The 11,719-nt window shown below is 34.3% G+C and overlaps 1 pseudogene; it reads right to left on the bottom strand.

The window, feature by feature from the left end:
* Positions 1 to 1,505: 1,505 nt before the first annotated feature.
* On the bottom strand, positions 1,506 to 1,624 carry LOC111745234 (annotated as a pseudogene).
* Between the last annotated feature and the right edge of the window lie 10,095 nt (positions 1,625 to 11,719).

Below are 11,719 nucleotides of genomic sequence, written 5' to 3'. Positions count from 1 at the left end.
GAAAAACCCTCCAGAGTTGTAATAGTAAATACTCAGTAAAATCATAAAAACAGCTACTTTATTATATCTCGCAATGGTCTGAGCAAATGGTCAGACTGAAAAGATGGTAAAGATGACTGAAGGAAATTGAATAATAAGATTGGATATGTTTTTCATCAATAAACATATTATGCCATGTTAGACAATAATTCTTAGTCCTGCTGAATTTTTAATAGAAATTTTCACGAAAACTCACTCCAGCTTCCTTCTACATGCATCAAGGGTTCAAAAAACAAAGATGTCTTATGGAAGCTATACTCAGCACTTACTTTCCACGTATCTATACCACAATAGTTAGTATTTGTAAAGAACTGGACTAATGCGGATTTCAGCCACAACAATTAAAACATGGTCTATGTTTAACAAAGTCCAAAGTACAAGTAGAGTGAAAAAGTATCACCATATTGATTGTGAGCATCTCTCTCACAGAACCTTCTTGAATTGAATTTTTTATTCCATCTTCTAAGGACAGACTAGAATAGCTAAGAGACATTATTGAAAAACAGCTACTCTCTGCCATGACACCTGGGTTGTCTGGGTAACTAGCTGAAGAATAAGAACAAAGTTAGAGAACAAATACTATCTGATTTCAAAACTTATTATAAAGTATAGTAATTAAGATAGTGCAGTTCTGGCATAAAGACAGATAGATAAATGAGACAGAATAGAGAGCACAGAAATAGACCCACACATGTATAGACAACTTATTTTTGACATACATGTAAAGGCAATTCAAAAACAATCTTCTGAATAAATGATGCTGGAACATTTAAATATCTATATTCCAAAAAAAAAAAAAAAGATTCAATCCATACCTCCTACCATATGCAAAAAAAAAACCAGCTCAAAATGGATCATAGATTTAAAGTAAATTCTAAAACTATGGAACTTCTAAAAAACAACATAGGAGAAAATCTGTGAGACCTTGGGTTTAGATAAATACTTATTAACACAACACCAAAGGCATAAGAGAAAAAACAATAAATAGGACTTCACCAAAATTTAAAAGTTCCGTTCTTCAAAAGATACTATTAAGAGGATGAAAAGACAATCTACAGACTAGGAGAAAATATTTGCAAATCGTAGATTTGATATAAGACTTGTATCCAGAATATATGATGTTCAATGTCATTAGTCATTAAGTAAATGCAAATTACAATCACAATGAGATACCATTACATACCTAATAGAATGGCTAAAATTAAAATAACTGACCAGATCAAGTATTGGTGAGAATGTGTAACAACTGAAATTTTTATCCACTGTTAGTGGAAATTTAAGTGGTTCAGCCTCTCTGGAAAAATGTTGAACACCTTCTTAAAGAGTTAAACACACACCTAGTTAAACACACATCCAGTCATGCCACTCCTAGGTATTTACCCAAGAGAAATGAAAACATATGTCCTTAACAAAGATTTGCATACCAATATTCATAGCAATTTTATTTTTTTAATTTATTATTTTTTTAAACACAGCACCTGGTCTTCCTAGGTGGTCTCCCATCCAAGAACTAACCAGGCCCGATCCTGCTTAGCTTCCAAGATCAAACGAGATTGAGCACATTTAGGGTGGCATGGCTGTAACCCCAAACAGAAAACAACCCAAATGCCCTTCAACAGTGGAATGGATAAACAAATCATGGTATATCCATACTTCAGAAATAAATATTAATGAATTTATTAGCTATAGGGACGAATCTCAGAATAATTATGCTTTGTGAAAGAAGACAACAGCAAAAAGAATATATGTTATATGATTCCAATTATTTTATATAAAATTCTAGAAAATGCAAGCTAATATATGGTGACAAATCAGATCAGTGGTTGTTTGGGCTGTTAGGTGAGGTAGGAAGGATTACTGAAAAGGCATAAGAAAAGTTTTGAGGGTGATAGGCATGTTTATTATTTTGCATGTGTCAAAACATGTTTTAATGTACATTAAATATGTGTAGTTTGTTTTATGTCAATTATATCTCAATAAAACAGTTGAAAATAATTTTTTAAAGCTCTTCTTATTTGAAGACTTCAGTAGCTAAATAAAAAAGCACTGCGTATGGTGGTGATGTTTATATTTTATGTATTTTGATTATATGCTGCAGTGATTTCTGCTAGGGTTAGAATTCTCTTTTTTTTTAAAAAAAAAAAAGATGACCTTGTTAAAAGCCTGTTTTATTGCTTAAAGATAGCACAAATATCTTAATCAATTACCTGGGAAAACATAAAAACTCATTCTATCTCAAAAAGAAATTAGGAGTATCATGGATTAGAGAAGGTTGCATAAAATTTTACATTACCAATTGTTTGAAATTCAATAATTGGTAAGTATATTCAATAGTCTGCAGATTTATCTCAGGTATCTTGACACATTTGTTAAAACAGGAAATTATGAGAGAGCACCACTTGTGAGAATATACATACATTCTCGTGACTAAAAGTCTATCTGCCACACTTAGGTATATTTAATACATGAGCGTCAATTTGCTGAAGCTTTTGTTTGTGTTTTTCTCCTTTCTTCTCCAAAAGTAAATGACACAGCAGATTCTTTAAAGACAAAGTTACATTTCAAAAAGCTGGTCTGTGTTCATGTTCTGGGCTTACAGTTATTTATTGCTTTATAAAGGTTATAGGTAGGTAAATATGACTAAAGTTTGATAAAATAAAACATTTTACAGAACATCCTATTGGTTCAATATGGTAAAACTTCTAGAATTTAAAATTATTTTAAAGAATGAATATCTTAGAATTGTTAGAACTGAAATATTCATGACATGACCAGATAGATAGGAACTGATGGTTTTTAGATGGTACAGAGAAGATTCCATAACTTGCTTTTGTAATTTATTTTATAGTAAATATAAATACTTTCACCTTAAAGTAAGGACTAAAACTAGAATAAATTCTTGCTTATTCCGAATTTTGATGAGTGAGATATTTATATTTAACTTAGTATTCAGGTTAATGAGTGTTACCATATTTAGTATACCTGGATTTCTAATTTTTCAAAGAAATAAAGTATTATGAAAGACACTAAAATGAAGCCCTGGAATATCTAAAACAATCTTGAAAAAGAAGAATAAAGTGTGAGGAATCACTCTTCTCTATGTTAGGGCCCATTATGTAGCTGTAATAATCAAAACAGCATGGAATTGATGGAGGAAAAGATTAATAGATCAATGGAAAAGAACAGAGAACCCAGATGCAGGCCTACACTCTATCAATGTCAATATCCTGGTTGTTATATCATACTGTAGTTTTGCAGAATGTTACCATTGACGGGAACTGAGAAAGGATACAAGGGGTTTCTCTATATTATTTCTTACACGTGCATGTCAATTATCTCAAAATAGAAAGTTTAATTTAAAATGACCCTAAAAGAATAGCAAAGGAAATATAATTTTTCTTGTACGTTTTTAAATGAAATACAAAATTTTACAATTTGGGGCGGTTTTCATTCTAAAGAAGAATTATCACATAAAAGAGTGTAAAAGAAAACAACTCATTATTTGAAATTTCTAGTTAAGCAGATTTTCAATGAACAGGCATTGACTTTACAGAAGAATTTCAGTCATAAGATCCCAGTTCTGGAAATTAACCAGTAACCTTTTCCAGGAGTCAGGAAGGTGAGACTTCACAACTTGTCAACCTGGAAAGCTGCTGGTGCCCCCATACATAACCTGTGTCTAGGTCATCTGATTGATTCTCATGGAATGCAGTAAGAAAAGGATCTTCATCAGCAAAATACTTACATTTTGCCTGTAAGTATCTATTTAATAGTCTTGAATTATATAAGCAAGATTGTAAAGAATACACAAAATTAGAATACAACTTTAAAATACGTACATGAGATTATTTTTGCACATTATATTTGCAAGTAATCCAACCTGGGATGTTATAGTGGATGTTATATTTGTGAAAGTTTATTTTGTTTCGTTTTGTTTTCCCTAAAGTATGGTCCCTTTCCCTAAAGTATGGTATGTTTTAGAAGAGACTAACATTATAATAGTGAGCTGGTAAAAATGCAATTCATTTTGAATTAGATAAAAAAGTTTTCAACCATAATTCATAAATGTTTAGAGTTTTAAAAGTATATAGATTATAGGAAATGTTTAAAAAATGCTTTATCAAACAAAGTTGTAAAAGTAAAATAAAAAAATCATCATCATCTGTGAGATAAGAGAAAACATATATTGGTTTCTGCTCCCAGTTCCTGGCACAGAGTTTCTGAAACCCTTGCAATTTCTTAAGTGATAAAAACACTAGGAACATCTCTTGTTTCATTATTTGCCTTTGACCCAGTCCCTGACGTAGGGCTCCTAAAAACCTGTATTATTTCCTAAGTGATAAGAGCACTAGAAGCATCTTGTTCTACTGTGATGACTCTGGGTGGGCTCTGGGATGGCTCCTGGATGGGGCTGGTCACCAGAAAGACCAAGTCACGATTAGAAGCTTGGAATTTTCAACCCCACTCCCATCCTCATGAGAGAGAAGAGGAAAATGGAAATAGAGTTAGTAATTGATCAGGCCTATATCAGGAGGCCTCCATAAAACCCCAATAGAATGGGTTTCAGAGAGCTTCCGGGCTGATGAATCTATCACTCAGGGAGGGTGACACACCCTAACTCCACAGGGAAAGGAGCTCCTATGCTCAGGACTCTCCCAGACCAACATATCTCTTCATCTGGCCGTTTATCTGTGTCCTTTATCATATTCTTCAACACTGGTAAACATAAGTGTTTCCTTGAGTTCCGTGAGCCCTTCTAGCAAATTAATTGAACCTGAGGAGGAGGGAGTCATGGGAACCTCTGATATGTGACAAAGTCAGATGAAAGTTGTAGGTAGCCTGGGGACCTATTACTTGAGACTGGCATGTGAAGTGGGGTGAGAACAGTCTAATAGGACTGAGCCCTTAAGCTCTGGGATCTAACACTATCTCCAGGTAGATAGTGATAGTATTGAGTTAAATTATAGGATATCTAACTGGTGTCCCAGAGTATTGCTTGGTAAACCCTCACACAATTGGTGACCAGTTGTGCCCGAAGTGAAGTGTCTGCCTGAGTAGTAGAGGAGACACACAGGGAGGAAACACACAATAGGGAAGAATTGTTTTCCCTGCATAAGAAGGAAAAAAACTGAGTTTCCCCAGTATATCCTTTTTTCTCCCACTTCATCCCACTGGAACCATCTGATTCATGCTCTCACCTCACATGACTTGCCTGAACAACTTAAGTAGAAAAGCGATTCTTTGCTTGTTTCCCACTTCCCACCCCTAGTCCATCTTCCAAACTGTCCCCAGAATGATCTTTTTAGTAAGCAATCTGTCCACCCCCTCTCTGTGTGAAATCCAACCATTACCTCTGATTGCCTAATAGATAGTCTGAATTTTGCTGGCCATTGAAAGCTATCTAAAACCTATGCCCAACCTACCTGTCACTCCTAAATACATATGCCACACTCTATATAGGCCATACTTCTCCACCTTCTCAGAACACACCACACTTGTTCTTCTGTGAGTCTTTCCATCTAGAATGCCCATCTTGGTCTTTGCCTGGTTAATGATCTCACTTCCTCTCTGAAGCTGTCCTCAATATCCTGAGACAGTTCATCACTCCTTCTTTTTGCTCTCACGGGATTTTATATGGAATAATAGTTACTATTTACTGAGCGCTTACTAGGTACCAGGCACTGTGCCTAACTAAGCATTTTACAGACGTGATCTCATTTAATCTTCCCAGCAGCCCTATGAGGTAATGTGGCACTTTTCACAGTGTCTTCTCATTCATTGTTTTCATGTCTATATCCTCATTAGAAAAGACCAGTCTTATTCATTTTATCTGAACCACCTTTTCCTATAATGTCTGATCAAATTAGGTGCTCAATAAATGTTTGTTGAGTGAGTGAATGATAGAATAAAGTGAAATGAATAAATACAATAGGGTACCTTAAAAATTAACTCGTTAGAGAGGACTGGCTTTACCATACACTGTATATGAACAGAACATTGGGAAAATGCTTCCTATTTCAAATTTCTCTCTCCCCAACCCTGGCATGCCGCCTGAAATCTCCATGGTTCTCAAGGATGTCCTGTCTTTATTTTTTGTTCTTAACTGCCATCAACCTAGATTAGACCCTATCTTTCCTCTTATTTGATCCACTCATCTACTTTCAGATCTTCTCTTTAATTATTACTAGACACTTTGAAAAAGATCAGTTTTCCTAAAATATTAGTCTGATTATATATTTCCCTTACTCAAAAGCCTTATATTTTCTAAAAGAAACCTTTCTCCTCAGCCTGACTTTCAAAAATCTCCACAATGTGTTCTCAACTTTATCTCCCATTATATTTTAAACCTTATGGTCCAATCAATCTGAAATAGTTGCCATTCTCACTTCCAAGCCTTTGTTCACTAATATCCCTCTGCCTGTCTGGGTTGGCCCTTTTCCTTATATTGTCTATAAAAATTCTATCCATCCCATGATGTTTTCCTAGAACACAGCGGTCAGAAATGACCTCTCATTTTTTACATATGCTTATTTCACTGACAGAAAGGTAATGAGAGAAATTTTAATGTTAGACTTATCTCCTATTTCCAAAAGGTAGCTCTTTGAGAGATCAAATTGACCTTTTCAATTACCTGTTCACCTCATAAATGATCCCTTTTGAAAATAAGTGACCCCTTCCCCACATACGGGTGAGTCTTCTGCAGCTGTGCTTCTGCCATACCAGCGTGCTTCTGCCATACCAGCCTGCTTCTTGGAAAGCAGGTCAGTAGATCAGGATTGGGCACCTGAACACACTGGGCCAGTAGATTCTCTCTCCAGAGACTTATGTACTTAAACAAAAAAGCCTCTTTGTCTGGATCTGTCCCCTATGTGGAGGAGCTGGGAACTGGAGAACTGTGAGGCAGCCATGGGGCCACCAGTAGCGATGTGCCTGTGAGGTTCTGTCCCTCCAGAGGGATCCCTATAAGCACAAACCTCTAAGAATACCAAGATATATGTGTATATATTTTTAAGGCTCTATTCTTGATTTCCTTACACTATTCCCTGAAACCAAATGTGACTTAATTTTGCTTAAAATGTCATTGGCGCTGTATCTCTTCCTAATGTAAGAGCAGCCCTTCTAGGTAGACACAGCTTCAGGTGTAGGGTACAAATATATGTATGTAGTGACCTTGGGTAACTATAGTATTTTCCTTCATAGCCAGGGAGGTATAGAAAGCTGGGCTTCAGAAAGAGCAGAAGGAATCATACATCTGGGAGGAAAAAAGAATAAACCAAAATCTGCAGAGAAGCAGCAGTTTAATAGAGATTGTTAGAGGGCGTCACTGCCTGGTCCCTTGTCAGCTTTCCTGATACTAGATTTAAGCTCTATAAAGGTACCATTGCCTATGGCTTTCTCGAGAAAATTCAGTATTCTTTCAATAAACTCAAGAGCAAAATGAGTTGTGTTTTAGTTATCTAATCCCACAAGAACCAGAGTAACTTTTTAGAATAACTTGCAATGTCAGGCACCTGGTAGATATATGTTGAACGTAGGCTGGACTGCTGATTCTTAATCTTGGCAACACATTAGAAACATCTGGATGTTTTTAAACCTACCAATGCCTGCATCCAACCGCAGACCAATTAAATTCAAACTGGCTTAGATAGGAGGGGACATGTATTTGGTATTTTTTAAAGCTTCCTCTAAATAAGATTAGGATTTATGATCACTAGGTTAGATATTATGAAATGTAAACACTAAGAGAGAGCAGGTAGCATATTAAAGTATTTTTATTTGTCATCTATATTGAATCATTTATCAGATTACACAGTCTGGGAAAAGATTTAGAAAGTAGAGTAGGGTAAGAGTAGCATTAGGAGAAGTATAGAAAAGTATGTTAAAACAGGAAAGACATGCATTAAGTTTTGTACATATTTTTTCGAACAGAAAATTAATAGAGCACTGGGAGTAGTTGCCTAAGCCAGTAGCTGATAAAGCAGAAGAAAATGGGTTATGACAGTCATTTTCATTTAAAAAATATGTAATTCTTTTAAAGGACATTTTATAAAAATACTATTTTGCTAAAATTTTAGTTTGAAAATCAAGCTAAAACAATATAAAATCTAAATGAGATGAGCATAATCTCTAGATCAGCGTAATTAAGCAAGTGATCATAACTTACTGTCCAATTGGTTCTATATTTATAACTTAATTATCCAATAGGTCTATATTTATAACTTAATTATCAATAATATAATTATCAGAAGGCAGTATAAACATCTAAAAATACCGATATATATATATATACATATTATATATATATCTAAAAATACTGATATATATATATACATATATATATATATATATATATATATATATATATATATATATATACATACATACACACACACACATATATTTTTAAGGCTCTATTCCTGATTTCTCTACATCATTCCCTTAAATCAAATATGACTTCATTTTCCTTAAAATGTCATTGGCACTGTATCTCATCTTAATCCATTTGTCTGGTATCGTGGCTATTTTAGTGCTTGTCTGTTGCTTTCTACTTAATTAGAAGCTTCTTGAGAGAAGCAATCATGATATTCATCTTTGCATCCCTTGCAAGGAATCTTCTTCAATTAGAGCATTTTAGTTTTATTTGTTGTGTTAAGCTGTATCATTTAGGCATAAATTCTACTGCGAACAATGACAAATAACAATGGCTTAAACCATGGGTTTATTTTTCTCATATAGCAAAAATCCAGATACAGGCAATCCAAGGTTGGCACAGCTTCTCAAGGAAAGCATCAATGACACACATTCTCCCCATCTCTCTGCTTCTGCTGTTCTTACTGTTTCGCTTATCACCTCATGATCACAAAATGGCTGCTGCGCCTCTAGGCACTGCAGTTTTCACAGGCAGGAAGGAGCAGGTTCGAAAGGCCCAAAGGAACAATTCAGCTCAATCTATCATTTTAAAGCTTTCCTTGAATATTAGTAGGTAACAGCTAATTGGTTAGAACTGGACATATGGTTGTTCCTGGTCCAATGCTGGAAGATGATTAGGGAGAAAGGAATTCTGTATAGGGGTTGAGTCAGCCAGAAACATTGTACCATATAGTTTGATTGTAGTTAGAGTTGAAGGAATATTACAGATTATTTGGCACCTGCTACTGAGATCTGACATGAGAAAACTGTAGGCCAGAAATGTCTGAGAGCCACAGCCAGGTGATGGCAGAACAGAGACTAGACCAAGACCCAGCTATCACCATTCCTGGGCCATTGAACATTTCATGCATCTGCACATGGATCACTAGAAGGTCCTACTCTAGAAGCTATAAGTCATTTCTAAAGCAGAAGTTAGAAAATCGGGACTTTGTTTCAGCTTTCTCCTGAAGAACCTGTCCCTTCTTATAAATCTTCAGAGCAACAAATAGGAAACAGACTTAAAAGATTGCAAAATTGTTCAAAATTTCCATAGGACATGTCCTCCATAAGTTGTCTTCTTGCTCTGTGTAACTTAGAAGGTTTTTTTTAAAAATTCCTAATGGAGAACAAATTCATTACACAATGAAAATCCAAAATTGTTCAAGTGTAATTCCAATTTTTGCTCTTTTCCCTTAGTATACACTACCATTGACTATTTTTTCTAGGGATTTTTTAAAATTATTGTTATTATCGAATACCCTTAATCCTGATTATTGACTTCCCTCTCCCCCGAAAAAGGTTTTGCTAAATGTATGCCACCTAAAGAATTATTATTCTGCAATTTTTAAGTTTCCCTAAATGACCAATTTTAGTTCCCTAGGTATGATGGTCACATTTCAGGAAAAAAAATTATATCTCCATTTCAACCAGCTAATGTTCTACAAAAGTGTTATTACTTCTCCATATCTGTGACTTGTATATTATGAGTAAATGCTGAATAAGTCATAGCTATTATTAAGTTTATTTTTATGTAAATTCAACAAGACAGTAGATATAAATCTTTGAAACAATAAATCATGTTCAAACAGAAATCAATTGATATTTCTCATGTTCAAACACATTTGGGCCTGGATTTCTAGGACTCATAGTTTTTTATAACTATATCATTATCCTTGTACATATATATTTAACACATAGGTATTTAAGCCACTCACGTATCTGCTGTCGAATACGGTTGTTTTATACCATTTTAAAGATTTATTTAGCGATATACGTGCTACTACCACAAACTCTGTTAGAATGATTTCTATGAAAATTCTACTTCATAAGCTATCATTTTAAATAGAGAGAGGTACAGTAAAAAAGATATTTTAGCATACATTTTCTAATAACCCTATGTAGTTTTTCTAAGTCAATTTAAATTTGCCTGGGGTATGTAGTTTATCGGTTATTGTTCAGTTGTCATGGAAACAGACGCAATAATCACATACACATTCTGCAGCTGCGTGGACAAGCCATCTCCTCTGAGATTTTAACTTGCAAATAAAGCAGTGCATGAGTAAGAGGCAAGCATTCTTCTCCAGGAGACTGCGTACACGGTACCTCTAAGATACCAGTCTCAGGTGATAGCCAAAGCAAGACTTCCAAATGCAACTCTTTCTCCGGGTTTCTCATGGAACAGCTGAGACATCTTTACCCAAATCATAATGATACTTCCACTTTTGCTTTTAGAATCTGGGGCATAGGTAAAGAAAGCACAATGGAAAACTGTACACTAAGTACCTGGTTCTCATCCATTTCTTAAGACTTCCGGTGTTTCTGAAGTGGAAATTATGAAAACACAGTTCAGTTGTTCTGAAAATAAAACTTCGATGACATTGAAAAATAAAGTTGTGGAAGTCATTGCAAAAGAAAGGTAGGAATCAAAGAAATTTCTCTAACAAAAATTCCTAGTCTTTCATGATGCCCTCGAAACTGAGATTGTGCATTCATTTGGGCCACTTCTGAACAAGTGAATGTTTTATATGTAGTTGACTCAGTCAAAGGAAAGAGTTTTAATTTTTTGTTATAGAAAATTTCAAATATACATAAAAATAGAAAATACAATGAATCTTTATGTACCCACCTCCCAGACTAAGCTACTATAAATATTTTGACACTTGTTTTATCTGTAAACACAAACTTCTGTGGCCAAATTATATTAATCGTGTCATTTCACTCATACATTTCTACTATATCTCCAATTGATAAGGATTTTAAAAAATGTAATAATTATGCTGTCATCTATACCTAAAAAAGTAGCATTTAATTCCTTAATATCAGAAATATTCTATTTTTTAATTAACAGTATAAAAATTGGTATTAACAGTTGTTATACATTATCTAAAAGGCTTGTAAATAAATCACTTTTGTGATTTATTTTTCTCATGAAGAAGAAAATACTTTAAAAATTGTTTTTTATCCTGTCTTAAATTTTTCTCATCCTCTTTCTAGAGGAGGCATCAACTTTTAGTTCCTATCATTTTATAATAGTGTAGGTAGGGAATACCCATTGAAGAAGTTAATTTTAATTAATTGAAATAACTAACATGGGGGAAACACTGATTCAGTCTTGAATTCCTCTTCAGTTGGCTCAGAGATAAGTGCTAAGAGGTTATCATTCCCCACATACCCATCATTGCTTAAAACTAATAACTTTATGAAACCTATATTTCATTAAAATCTATTAAGTTATTTCTCCATGAAAACCTTTCTCTTAAAATGACTCATG

This window comes from Pteropus vampyrus, unplaced genomic scaffold (assembly GCF_000151845.1).
Source record: "Pteropus vampyrus isolate Shadow unplaced genomic scaffold, Pvam_2.0 Scaffold149, whole genome shotgun sequence".
In the NCBI taxonomy this organism is placed as follows: Eukaryota; Metazoa; Chordata; class Mammalia; order Chiroptera; family Pteropodidae; genus Pteropus; species Pteropus vampyrus.
This window is presented reverse-complemented; position numbering and strand designations above follow the sequence as displayed.